Here is a 12111-nt window from a genome sequence, read left to right as displayed (position 1 = left end):
ATGTTACCATTGCATATATCAGTCTGGGCTGGAAGGGACCCACCTCCTGCTAACTAGCTCTCCACTATCAAAGGGACCTCCACCTTCATTGTGCTGTATGTATCTTCACATCCAGATGACGGGTAGTTCTTACTGGCACGCTGTGGAATCCTAAATTACCTCGTTCTGCCACTCTTTGCTGTATCTTGGAGGCATTCCCAGAAAACTAGACTTTAAGGAACAACCTGAATGACTACAAAGTGGTAAGTAACCTTGTGGGTCAGTGCAGGGAAAGTTCATACGATGGAGACCGCATGGGGAGAGTGGGCAAAGCATGTCAAAACCATCAATATGGGAAAAGGGAGCTATGGATAGCTTCAGGATGGCATAAAAGCAGATAGATAGCAAAGAGAGTTTAAAAGGCCTTTTTAAAATAAGGCCTTCTTGACGTAGCAGCAAAAAGGATCTAGGAAGGTGAGATAAGGTCAGAATGCTGGATAATGCAGACTTCCTGGGTAGCAAGATATCTACCAAATGAAGTGAGACAGCATGAATGTTAGAGATACCAAAGACGAGATGGTTACAGTAATTAAGGTCTGAGGTGATGAGCTCAGCACCAACTGTCTCAACAATATTACAGACAGCTCAGCAAAGACAGCTGTTCAGGGTACAGCTGCAATCCAAACAGATAACAAGATGTTCGGCTACTCAGTGAATGAGATGGTGAATAGTGCAGAAAATATTCCGCCTTTATACCAATCAGTGTTGAATTCTCATCTGGCATACTGTCCATGCCCCCCCAAGCTCAAAAAGGATCCTGCAGAAGCAAAGGAAGGTCAGAAAGTAAGAATAAGAATAGTAGGGGGAAGGGACGAGAACCATGATAGGAAGAGATTGAAAAGACTGGCATCTGTTTCTCTCAAAAAGGAGACAGATAAGAAGGGACGTGGTATGATAAAATACCAAATACTCTAGAGAAGGCGTATCAGGCACATCTCTTTACCTGGCCACATAACACAAGAAAAAAGGAACAGTCGATGAAATGAAGAGCTTGTGTATTCAAAGCCAATCAAAGGAAATTCTCTTTCACATAATGTGTAATTGCACAGTGGAAGATATCACCACAGGAAAGCACTGAGGTCAAGAACTTTTCAGGATTCAAAGAAGGATTGGATGGCTATATGGATCACAGGAATATCCAGCCAGAACAATTATGCTAAATTTTGGAAGAACTATAAAGACAGGGTTTCAGAGTTTAAGCCAGTATCTGACTATTGGAGAATTAAAATGAGATTTCTATAGGGGTAGATCTGTCCTCTGAGGTCCTTCTCTCTTCTTTGCAAGTGGTTGATGCTGGTCCTTTCAAGGCCAGATCATTGGTCTACGTGAGCTACACAGTTTCTGTTTCCCACATCCATATAAATATCAGAGGCACTGAAAAGCTTTGTTTTTCTCTTGGTGCATTGCTGCACCAGTGTCAGCAAATTCAAACCTGCATTTTTCCCACCACTGATAGCAGTTATGGCACCATCTGTAGTACAGCAGCACAAGGCATTTTATCACAGTATAGCTTCCTCTAACACAGGGTGGCTGTGACTGTGGTGCTGCAGCCATGTAGACCTGCAGTGACAGAGTTTACCTTCCTCATTGCACTCCAGAGTCAAGCAGAGTCTTGCCTGCTGTCTTTCACTGCCTTGCATGTCCTTTTACAGAGTAGTGGGCAGCACTGACAGGATGGTCTTAATCATAACCTAAGCTTAATTTACAGCAAGTAGCTCTCTGCTGGGAGGCTTGTGCATATGAACCTCCCAGAAGTGGACAAACCCTCTTCTAAAGCCATGACTCAAAATGAAAGGGCCTCAAGTGTTCTGCTGGTGTCCATATCACAGTAGGCATAGTAGGCATACTCAAAGCACATTACCAGCTCCAGGACCTCAGGGCTAGGCAGGAGATAAGGGCTCCCTCCAGCTCAGCCCAGCTGGAGTAGCAGCAGATCTATAACTGTATCACAGCACATGTCAGTAAGTTTACTTCAAGTGCCTTTTGGATGCCTACACAGCTGAGCACAGATTCTCTGGATGGTTCTGGTAGGCTTAGGTGCCTGAAACCTATTTAATTGCACTTTAAATACTTATGTCCCATTTTGCAGTTGCAAGTCTTCCAGTTTACTCCTTGTTCGCTGGCCTTGTAAAGTACCAGGCCTCAAATTCCGCCATTTCCTGTTGCTGTCCTATCTTCTCATAAGGAGCAGCCCAACTACTTGTCTCCATCTTAGTTAACCCTGAAGCGAGCTTATTTTGAGAAGGCACAATCCTGAGCTTTTCAAGAGGGCAAAGCATCATTAACTTTCACCTTGCCCTCTTCTCCTCTTTGTCCCGACCCACATTCATTATGGCTTGTGTGCAAAGGAAGGTCTTTCTGCTAGCAAAGAGGTACGGTTTAGGAACCTGCACAGGCTGAAACCCAAATAAACATAAACCCTGAAATATGTCAGGGAGGGATTCTTCTCCTAAATGACTATTTTTTCTGGGCCTTTACTGTCCTCCTGTTTGTTCCAAAGGACAATTCCATGTACTGTATTTGTGCCCCACTCACTGGCCCAGGTTATGCATTCCCAAAACTGTATTCACCCCTGAGCTAACTCAGAGAAGTCAGAAGGTAATGGCCTTTTTTTATGCAGCAGTTTGTGAAGTTTCTGCTCTCTGCTCAGCACCACTTACTTAATTTTTATAATCTTAGTACTGTAAATATTGTTTGGTAACCGTACTGATCATTACTGTAATTTCAAAACCTCTTTAAGGTCTCTTTGACCCCTCAGACTCTCTAAACTTTGCCTCAGAACTGAAAGCATTGAAACCATTAGATTTTAGTTGCTTTATAATGCACCTTTCTCCAAACATAACCTTCCCGAGACAGTGACCCATGCTCCATGCAGTATTCTAGGGAGACCTAATAACCATCTTCCAGAGGACTGTATTGCCTCTTTTGTGGTGCATTATAGCTCATTGTTCCATCAGTCTAGTGTCTTGTTTGCCTTTTTTATTGCAGCTGTGCACTGAAGTGATGGTTTCTATGATTTTTTTCCACAGTAACCCCCCTTCTTGCTCTGATCAGCGTGCTGGATGTAACACCCATTCCCTACATTTGCTCTTTGTTCCCAGACTAATTACTTTTCGTTTTCTATACCAAGCAGCATTTGCCATCTGCTGGCTCATCAACTAAATGGTCCAAATCCCTTTTGAATCCGCTTGCATTGTTCCTTATCGCTTTTCTGTGCTTCCAGTTTTACCATCCAACCAGCAGAGATTTCACACACACAGAGCTCAGCTGAGATACTTTTGCGCAGGAGCAGAGACCCGGGAATCCACAGGATCCTCTCACACCTTGGGCAGAGCATCCGCCTGGATTTGTCTCTTGCTACATTCATACAGAAAAGAAGGGTTGGCTTTGGCAGAAATTAGGCTCACATATGCTTCAGGCTGTTTGAGATAAAGGATGGCTTTAAGCCCAGGCCCTGCACTGGAGGACGGTGCAAGGCAATGGCTTACACCAGGGATCCCAGGGACTGAGGATGGGCTGCTGCTGCTTTCAGAGCCCCCAGCTGGCGTGCCCACACCAAGGTACTGCAGATAGTCCCCTCCCCACCTCACAGCTCTCAAAACTACTATTGGAAGGACAGGCATATGCCACGTCTCATCCTTGCACTGTGACCTGCCTCTGTGTGTGGGTGTCTGAGTGTCATACACATGGGAAAAGGGGAGAAGGAAAGAGAAAAATGAAAACAACAAGACTTTGTCCAATAGAAAATGGCACCTCTATGGTCCCATAGGCAAAAATACCAATATCCTCTCAAAACAACAGTGCAATTTGCAAAAATTCAGCATAAAGAACCTGTTCTGAGTCCCCTCAGGAAATGTCCCTTGCCTGGAAGGCCAGGTGTGTGTGAAGGGAGTAGGGGGCAGCCGGGGGGAACATTCTTTTCCTTGCTCTGAGCACCAAATTGCAGCAGAAGAGGGCAGGCTAAACACTGCTGCTTTTAAAGTGGGGTTTATGGGCATGCCTTATGCTGTGCTGATACATGTGACCCACAGCAGTCTCTTGGAAGCTGTCTTCTGCCTTAGCAACAGCAAGCCTGACTTGCTGTTCTATTGCCTTCGCCTTAATTTGTTTGTCACTTTAGGAAAAAATTGTCTCAGATTACCCAGAGTGAGCAATCTTTTGCATGATCTTTTCTGGTCTTCCCTTAAAAGCATGTGTACACTTCAAGCATTATCAGTTGCCTATCCAAGATACATTCAAGTAAGAGAAGAACTAGACAGCCTGTCCATTTCCTTGCATATTCTCTAATCATTTATTTATGTGGAAAATGATCGCGGAGTGCTCAGTTCAGAAAGTTAAGACTTTGCAGTTGTTTTAAGGTCCACATGTAAAAAGATCTATTTTTTTTTAAAGCATGTCGACTTTTCTGAATACCAAGTTCAGATAGACTGGGCGTGATTTCAAAGAACATTTGCTGCTCCCATTTACAGTGTTTTTAGCTGGTGATTTGAGCTACGAGTGCAAAACATGGATAAATCTTTAATAAGTTACAAACATCAGAGGATAACCTGTGCTATGTCTTTCTCAGGCAGGAAAGCAACATACTCAGCTTAACTCACCCTTGGTTATAATTTTGACTGGAGATACTACATTTTATCCCAAACCTTCCAAACACTTAAAATCAGCTACAGTTCCAGGTGCTCAACATTTTTGAAAAGTAATTTTTACCTTTATTTGAGAATGGAAAATCAGCATTCGCTTTTGTAACTCATGTCCATACTAATCATATCCTCCGTTCTGCTAGGACAAAGTGGTTGGAAAAAGAGTTTTGCCAATTCATGGCACAATTTTATCACTCTTTATTAATACTTAAGTCAGAAAAGATCATCACAGGTACAGATGGAAGGATTTGCAATAGTCTTCCTCTTAGTGGCAGGTCTCCAAGAAGAAATTTAAGCTCCAAGCAGAATTTCAATTATTTTCATGTCTGAGTGCTTTGCATTCAGTGAGAAAAATAAAGAGACCGGTGATAGCCAAAATCAAGCCTTTTGTAAGAATAAAACTCTTGCAATATTGTTTAGATCTGTGGCTGTACATCGTGGCTACATGATCTGTGCAGCATGCAGCCTTGTAGAACTGCCTGGAGTGTGATTTGAGCACACATCTGTAACATTTGATTAACTGGAACTTTTGAAAACTTCCTCTGTTACAACATGTAGACACAGCCTAGCACCTCAGTCTTGCTTTCTCTTCTGGCAAATTTGTGTCTAATGCATGTAAAACAGCAGTCTTCCAAAAAGGGAAGGATTCTGATGCTTCTTTAATGAAAGTACCGTTTTCCCTGCTTATCTCATCATCTGAAGCAACTGAAATTCTCTCCGAGAGCACTGCAGAGGCCTCTGCCTACATGCAAAAAATCTCTACCTCTATCTCCAGATCTTATACTCTCTCTATCCTCAGCATAGACTTTTTTCTTTTCTTGTCATCATAACTACTAGGTCAGTTGTAATGTCCATGCCATTTCGTCCTGCTGACATGCTGTCCTCTTTCCCCTGTGTTACCATCCCTGTTCTACTTGTTTATCCCTTCTTAAAATGTTGTGATAATTGCATCTCTCTGGGATGCCATGCTGGGCTAAGAGCCAGAGTGAGTTAGAACAATTCAAAAGATGGCCTTCTCAGGAGCTGTCAGTGAGTCTCCCAGTAGCCCAGAACAGCTGAAGAACAAAGTGTACCCTATTGTCCTTAATGTGCCTTTGGTGATTGGGACTTGTAAGATTCAGTGTCCAGAGTTGGTTTGAAGAGGTTGTCCTTCTTAACAAGTTTTTCTCATTTCAGACACATTAGTTTCCCTTATAGCACATTACCCATGTAGCTGGTATATGTGACACTTCGATTTGTAGGAAAGACATTTGTTTCCCCTTCTCCAGTTCTTTCTTTTCTTCCTATCCCTTTCTTTTCTTGTAACTTTTGCTAATAAAACAGAGACAGATTCTGACCCTGTGGTCCATAATCTGACCCCACGCAAGATGACTGTGATGCATGGCAGAAAGGTGAGAGGAATATGAAAGACTGACTTTTACAAGTGAGATTCATCTTAGTTAACATCAAATCTTCCACAGTGTAGACCTTTACATCTGAGCTAGTCACCCTAGGGTTTCTTTCTAGAAGACAGGTACATTCAGGGCTAGCTCAGCTGTAGGTATCTAAATTAGAAGAAATTAATTCAGTCCTTCACTCCTGCTTCCAGTTGGTGACAGTCTGTGTCAGCATCCACTAAATCCACTGCATCCACTTCACTGACATCAATGGCATTTTTCAACATTTGCATTCTGGGAGATATCACAATGCATATTATAACATGAAAATAAGCCAGAGTACATCCCTGCCTTCCAAATTATCTCAGGATCCTTCCTGGTTGTCAGCTGGAAGTTGCAATATAATCTCTTGTTTTTCTGGATATGGCGCTCACCATTATTCAGGTGTCTTGAATACTGAGAGGCAGATGTCTCCAAATGTATCCATTAAATTCCACTATTGAAAAGCTGAGTTCTTGTATGGCTTTATGGACAAAGAATGCCAGCAATAAAGCCTTGATACCTGTGCAGAGACAATATGCAAGCTTTTTGGAATGCTGCCAAGGGCACCCATCAAATCTCTGCTCACCATGCCAAAAAAAAAAAAAAAAAAAAGAAAGAAAATACTCTCAGTAGCACTAAGAGCAAGTAAAGTTTATGGATTCCCATGTAACTGATATCTCAAACAATACTAAGCACAAGGGGGAAACTGACTCCAAGTAGAAAAATGGAAAATAAGAATTGGGGGTGACCTAGTAACAGAATAATCCTTCCCCTACCTTAATATTAATATAAACTATCTGGAGTTTACAGTGGAGAACTAAACTAAATCCAGCAGTATTTAATTCACAAACAGGCTGACAAGGGCATGCAAAGTATTGCAGTCTATCTTCCTGGCAAAGAGAGATCCAATCCACCTCTCTGAACATGGAGAAACTGGGAAGTTCAGTGAGACATGACTTTAAGCTTCTTTATATTATTTTGATCCAATATCCCCAACAAGCGCTTTTTTCCAGTTGACTAATGGTGGCTTTATTGTTTTGGGTTGTAGCAAGCACCTGCTTTTGGCACACAAACCACTGGAGTGTTCGTGTCCAACACAGGCTCAAGCTCAACTGGAAATGATGAAGAAACTATAACATGAAACAGAGCAACTGAAATCAAGGAGTGGAAGACACACCAGCCTTACAAGTGAGTATTATCCAGCCTAGAAAAACTGAAAAAAACCCCCAGCAGTATAAAGGCATTATATTATCTAACAGTATATTTGAGTGCTGAGTCATGATTCCAGATTAATTTAAAACTAGGCTATAGGCAGCAGTCCACTCAGGTATATTTCCTCTTCACAAAAACAATTTTGCACTGAGGAAACTGCTAAAATGGAGATGCCAGAACATTAGCAGGCTGATATAGAAAACTCTGCAGACTTGCACTATACATCTGAAATAAGTTCTACTACAGTGTCCTGAACTGCTTCACCACAAAAGTAGCCAACATAAAATTTATATTTATGTAGTCTTTCCACTTCCAAGGGCAGATACAGCCCAAACATGTAAAAGAAGGAGGACACTCCACCAGCCAGCTGTGACCACATCATCTGTACCACTAGTTAAGAGTGCTGCATCAGTCAGTGGTAATGGGCAAGGGGAAAGGAGGGTTAAGGACTCCTTGGGCTCCTCAGTAAATCCGTGATCTGTGCAAAATAAGCCTGATGTATTGCTCCATTCTGCTCACTTTGCACCTCACCAAAATAACCACTGCGGAGTGAAAGTAGTTGGTAAAATAAAGCCATCAGAACACATTCATGTGCCAGTATTTTTGCTCTTCTTACTCAGGAAAGTTGAATCCCTCAGAGACCTCTGTCCCTTTAACCCCTGGTCTTGTGGACTGCAACAGTCATATTACTACAGAAGAGCCATATACTGCAACATTAGCAAAATGCTTGCAGGAACCTGTGGGCAGTGATTTCTTCCTATAGCCTTTCCAGGTTTGTTTTTCATAATTGTTTTGCTTCTCACCATTTTTTAGCCAGGTATTTTTTTTTCTCTTGAAAGGCCCTTCTCTGCAAAGAACCCCACACCTGGTTTTCCTAATGCCAGGCACAAACATGGATTACTGCTCTCTGTGCCAGTGTTGATCTCGTCATTTTATCCTTTGATTTGCCTTTCAGGGCTGTTCTTAGGAACATGCTCAGAACATCCAGATTGTCTGCTAGTGCAGACTTACCTGCAGAGTATTTCTTTTTTTCTGTAATATTTAAAAATGGTGCAAAAGAGGACACTGGCTACTTTCTCAAGTATTTAATTCTCAGACAATAAAGCCAGGAATAGAAATCTTCCCTAGGTTCTTTCACTCTTGAAAGAGCAAGAGCAGCTCTCCTTAGCAGAACTGGTTAATTATTATTAAAATAAAACATATATTCCTTCTAAAAATATGACTGCATTGAGTTTTAGGAGCTACACAATATTGGTGTCATGAAAAAAGTATGTGTAAGTAGTGATAGGCCTTATGTACCATATTAATCCTAGAACTAAATGCTGCAGTTCAGGTTTCACCATAGCACTTTCACTGGTTACCATGAAACAATAGTGCTTGGTCAGGAAACTACTGCAATAAGCTTGCAGCTTTCAGACGTCAATATTTAAGGCATCACTACAGTAGGCTGTGTTACTACAGCATTGCAGGAGTTCTGAAATGTGTCTGTGTCATTCATAATTACCTCTACGACATACAAAATCGTAGATGAGCACGTACTCTCCTTTCCCTCTGTCTGCCTCGCTGATTATTCATTGGCTGTAGGACCACAGGGTATTTACTGGTGCTGTTTAACATAACCCTGCGGTATTTTGAAAGAACATCAGAAAAACGCAGCAACCGGGAGCCACCACTGGCAGGTGCCGGGCAGGCAAGCAGGGCGCCCTGCCTGGGCCTCGGCCTGGCTCAGGCCCTGCTCCCGCCCTGGGCACCTACCACTTCTTAACCATCGCCTGCCTTCACCCCAAGCAGGGCCTTTGCAAAGCCCCACCACCATGACAGGCTGCGCCGTCCGTCCTATGAGAAAAGGGGTGTGCAAGCAGCGGCACCACCAGGGACACAGCTGGTGGGTGCTGCAGGCAGGCGAGACGGGCTATGCCTGCAATGCAGCACCACCTCCTCAAGATGTGACCAGATTGATGGCAAGTTCAGCACTGAGCAGGCTCCCTTGCAATGCCTTCCTCTCCCCATTAGATGTTGCTGCTGGGAGGCAGATGCAGTTACAGATCAGTCTGTGTGGCACTGTAATATCCTTTACCCACAGGGAGAGACAGATGCTGCGTTGTACCAGTACTGGGTGTAAGCGTGTGTGCGTGTGGTGATCCCCTCTTTTGGGATTTGACTGGAGATTAGAGTCAGCGCACTTTTATGCCTAAGAAATCCTGATGAATCCTCCAGCTGCATGCAGCTGGATTGCTGCAGAGAGTGTATACACCAAGCTGCATGTCAGTATGTAAAATAGCACTATCTGCCTGACCACAGCCTGAACTATTCACAGGGTGCTGCATGGGTGTGTTTGGGGATAATTACACACATCAGTATAAAACAGAGTTGCATGGCTTGTGCATAGGAAAAGACAGGGAGGTGAGGGGGGATATACCTGTATCAGAGTCCAACCTCTGAATCAGAGGGCTGAACGTGTTGGTTTTAAACGGTCCAGGAAGCACAGTTAACACTTTGAGGTGAACTCAGTGCCCCCTAGTCTCTTTTCGGTGCTGCCTGGCTAGACAGCACATCTGCATTTACTGCTGAAAATTGAACTTGAGCTGGGGAGTACCCCACCTGGCATTAATTCAACACAGCTGACTCATCCAACAGCTCCTTGACCCAGGGAACTACAGAGTCAGAAGTAGGGATATACTGTCTGGTAAGGAAAAGGTCAGTTATCTGTCATGTTGCAGCAATTCTGAATTAGTTATTGGTCTATAGGGGACTGCTACCACGGAGCAAGAGCTACAGAAGCTGCAAACTGGTGACTGGTATGGAAACTCAGAGAGCAGTAACTGGTTGTCAGCTTCCCCTTAGCCTCCATCTTTGGAGATGGTATGAGGGTGGTGAGTCTTCTTTTACTAGGTGATCGACTTGGTGCTGGTACAGTCAAAGGACTGCCAGTGCTTTTCCCCTTAAAAATAGCTAACTACTGACCAGCAAAATAGCAAGCAATGGAAAAGTCAACGTTAAGCTTCCTCCTTTCTCTATGACATATAGGAAGGGACTGACTCACTGTTGACCCTTGTGCTTATATGTATTACAATAGTCCAAGACCACTCAAATAACTCTGAGAAATAAATGAGAGTAGCAGGGATACGCAGAAGTATCAGCATGGGGACAGATCTTCTTTTGGTGGCTTTACATGCCTTTCCTGACAATGAGAGACAGAGAGTTGTTCTGTATTTATGACAACAGCCCTCAGAGGCCATACAGGCAGCCACAATCATTGCTAGGTCACGTCTCCCATATTAGGTTGCAAGTAGTATGACAAAAAGCGTCTCCTATTTCACCTGAAAATTCCATTGTGCTGAAGTTCTTGACATTACATTAGACTTACTTTTTGTAAGTCGGAGCAGAATTTGGCTCAGAAAGCAAGATTTATATGTAAATACTGCTTAACAATAATGCTTACCTCACTGAGATGGCCAAACTAAGACCATGGTCCCACGGAACTGAGGCCTGTACACACAGGGCTTCTCTGCCCAGCCTCGGATTTGCCTCCAAACTTGGTGAAGATAGCAAGAATTCTTTTACTGAAGTCTGCAGGCTTGGACAGGCTTTACTTCACCCTGTAAATATTTACATGCTGAATAAGCGTATGCCTGGGTTCCTCATCTGGCTACTATAAGCTAAGATGTTTCCATGTCAGCCCAGGAACCTTCTGGTGCAGATGCAGTGCAATATGAGGGCCTCACAAGACACAGAAGGAGAAGGTCAACCACTTTTGCTAGTTTGTATGTTTTCCTAAACTTTCATGTTTTTATCCTCTTTTTTACATTAATTCCCTTCCTTTTTCTATTTCTTCTTATAACTAATATCAGCCTATTTTAACCACCAATTTTATGTAGTCTTTGCTGTAAGTACAGTATGATTACTTCAGCCTTTTCCACTGTTAACTCTTTTCCTATTTTTACTTCACAAAACAAAATAGTTGTCCCCACATGCCTCTCTAAATAATTGCTGGTTCCTCTTATAATTTGCTTCTATGTCAGCTTCTATTTAAAAATAAAATATAATCATTGACTAACCATTTTAAAGCTGTTCTTGCTAACCTAAATTAATCCCAATTCCACTTGTCTTTCTGCCTTTCTGCTCCACAACTGCCCCCTAGAGAAACAGCTCTGGAAGGAACAAATAATACACATATCCAATCACACAGTTCTCTTAACAGTTAGTTTGCTCCAGACTAGGAAGGACTAAGATTAGTAGAGGCATTTCTCCGCAAAACTGTGAAATGCTGGCTCAGTGAAATGGAGATTCTTTGTAGGTTATATGTCTTCTTTGAACAAAGTATCTTTCAAAAAAGTTTTTTTGGGGAGAAAGAAAGTTGAATTTCTCATCAAAATGAGACAGAAACAGGCCAGTTGCAATGTCTCTAAAATTTGACTGGTTAAAGCTGGTCAAAACTCTAGTTGATATTTCCACCTGGCAGGGAACACCCACATTTTGAAGATGGGTATCATTAGAATTCTGAGTGAAAACCAAGTATTTTGGATTTTCACAGGAATGTGCTATAAGGTTTCCTTTAAATATTTTTCTACATGAAATGAAGGAAGCACACACTGGCTAAAATAGCTGATAGTCAATAGACTGAGGTAAATCTGCACTTGACTTTTCCGTATCCTACCTGGATACCTTCATCGGTACGTAACCAGCTATGGGGAAAAGACTGGATATCACTAAAGGTCTTGATTTTGTCACACAGCGCAGAGCAGGAAAATATTTGAAATAACAACATTTTTCAGAGAACAGGACAACTGTTTCTCTGTTCA

The sequence above is a fragment of the Dromaius novaehollandiae genome, chromosome 1 (assembly GCF_036370855.1).
Source record: "Dromaius novaehollandiae isolate bDroNov1 chromosome 1, bDroNov1.hap1, whole genome shotgun sequence".
Taxonomy (NCBI): domain Eukaryota; kingdom Metazoa; phylum Chordata; class Aves; order Casuariiformes; family Dromaiidae; genus Dromaius; species Dromaius novaehollandiae.
The sequence above is the reverse complement of the archived record's forward strand: the minus strand, read 5'-3'. Positions refer to the sequence as shown.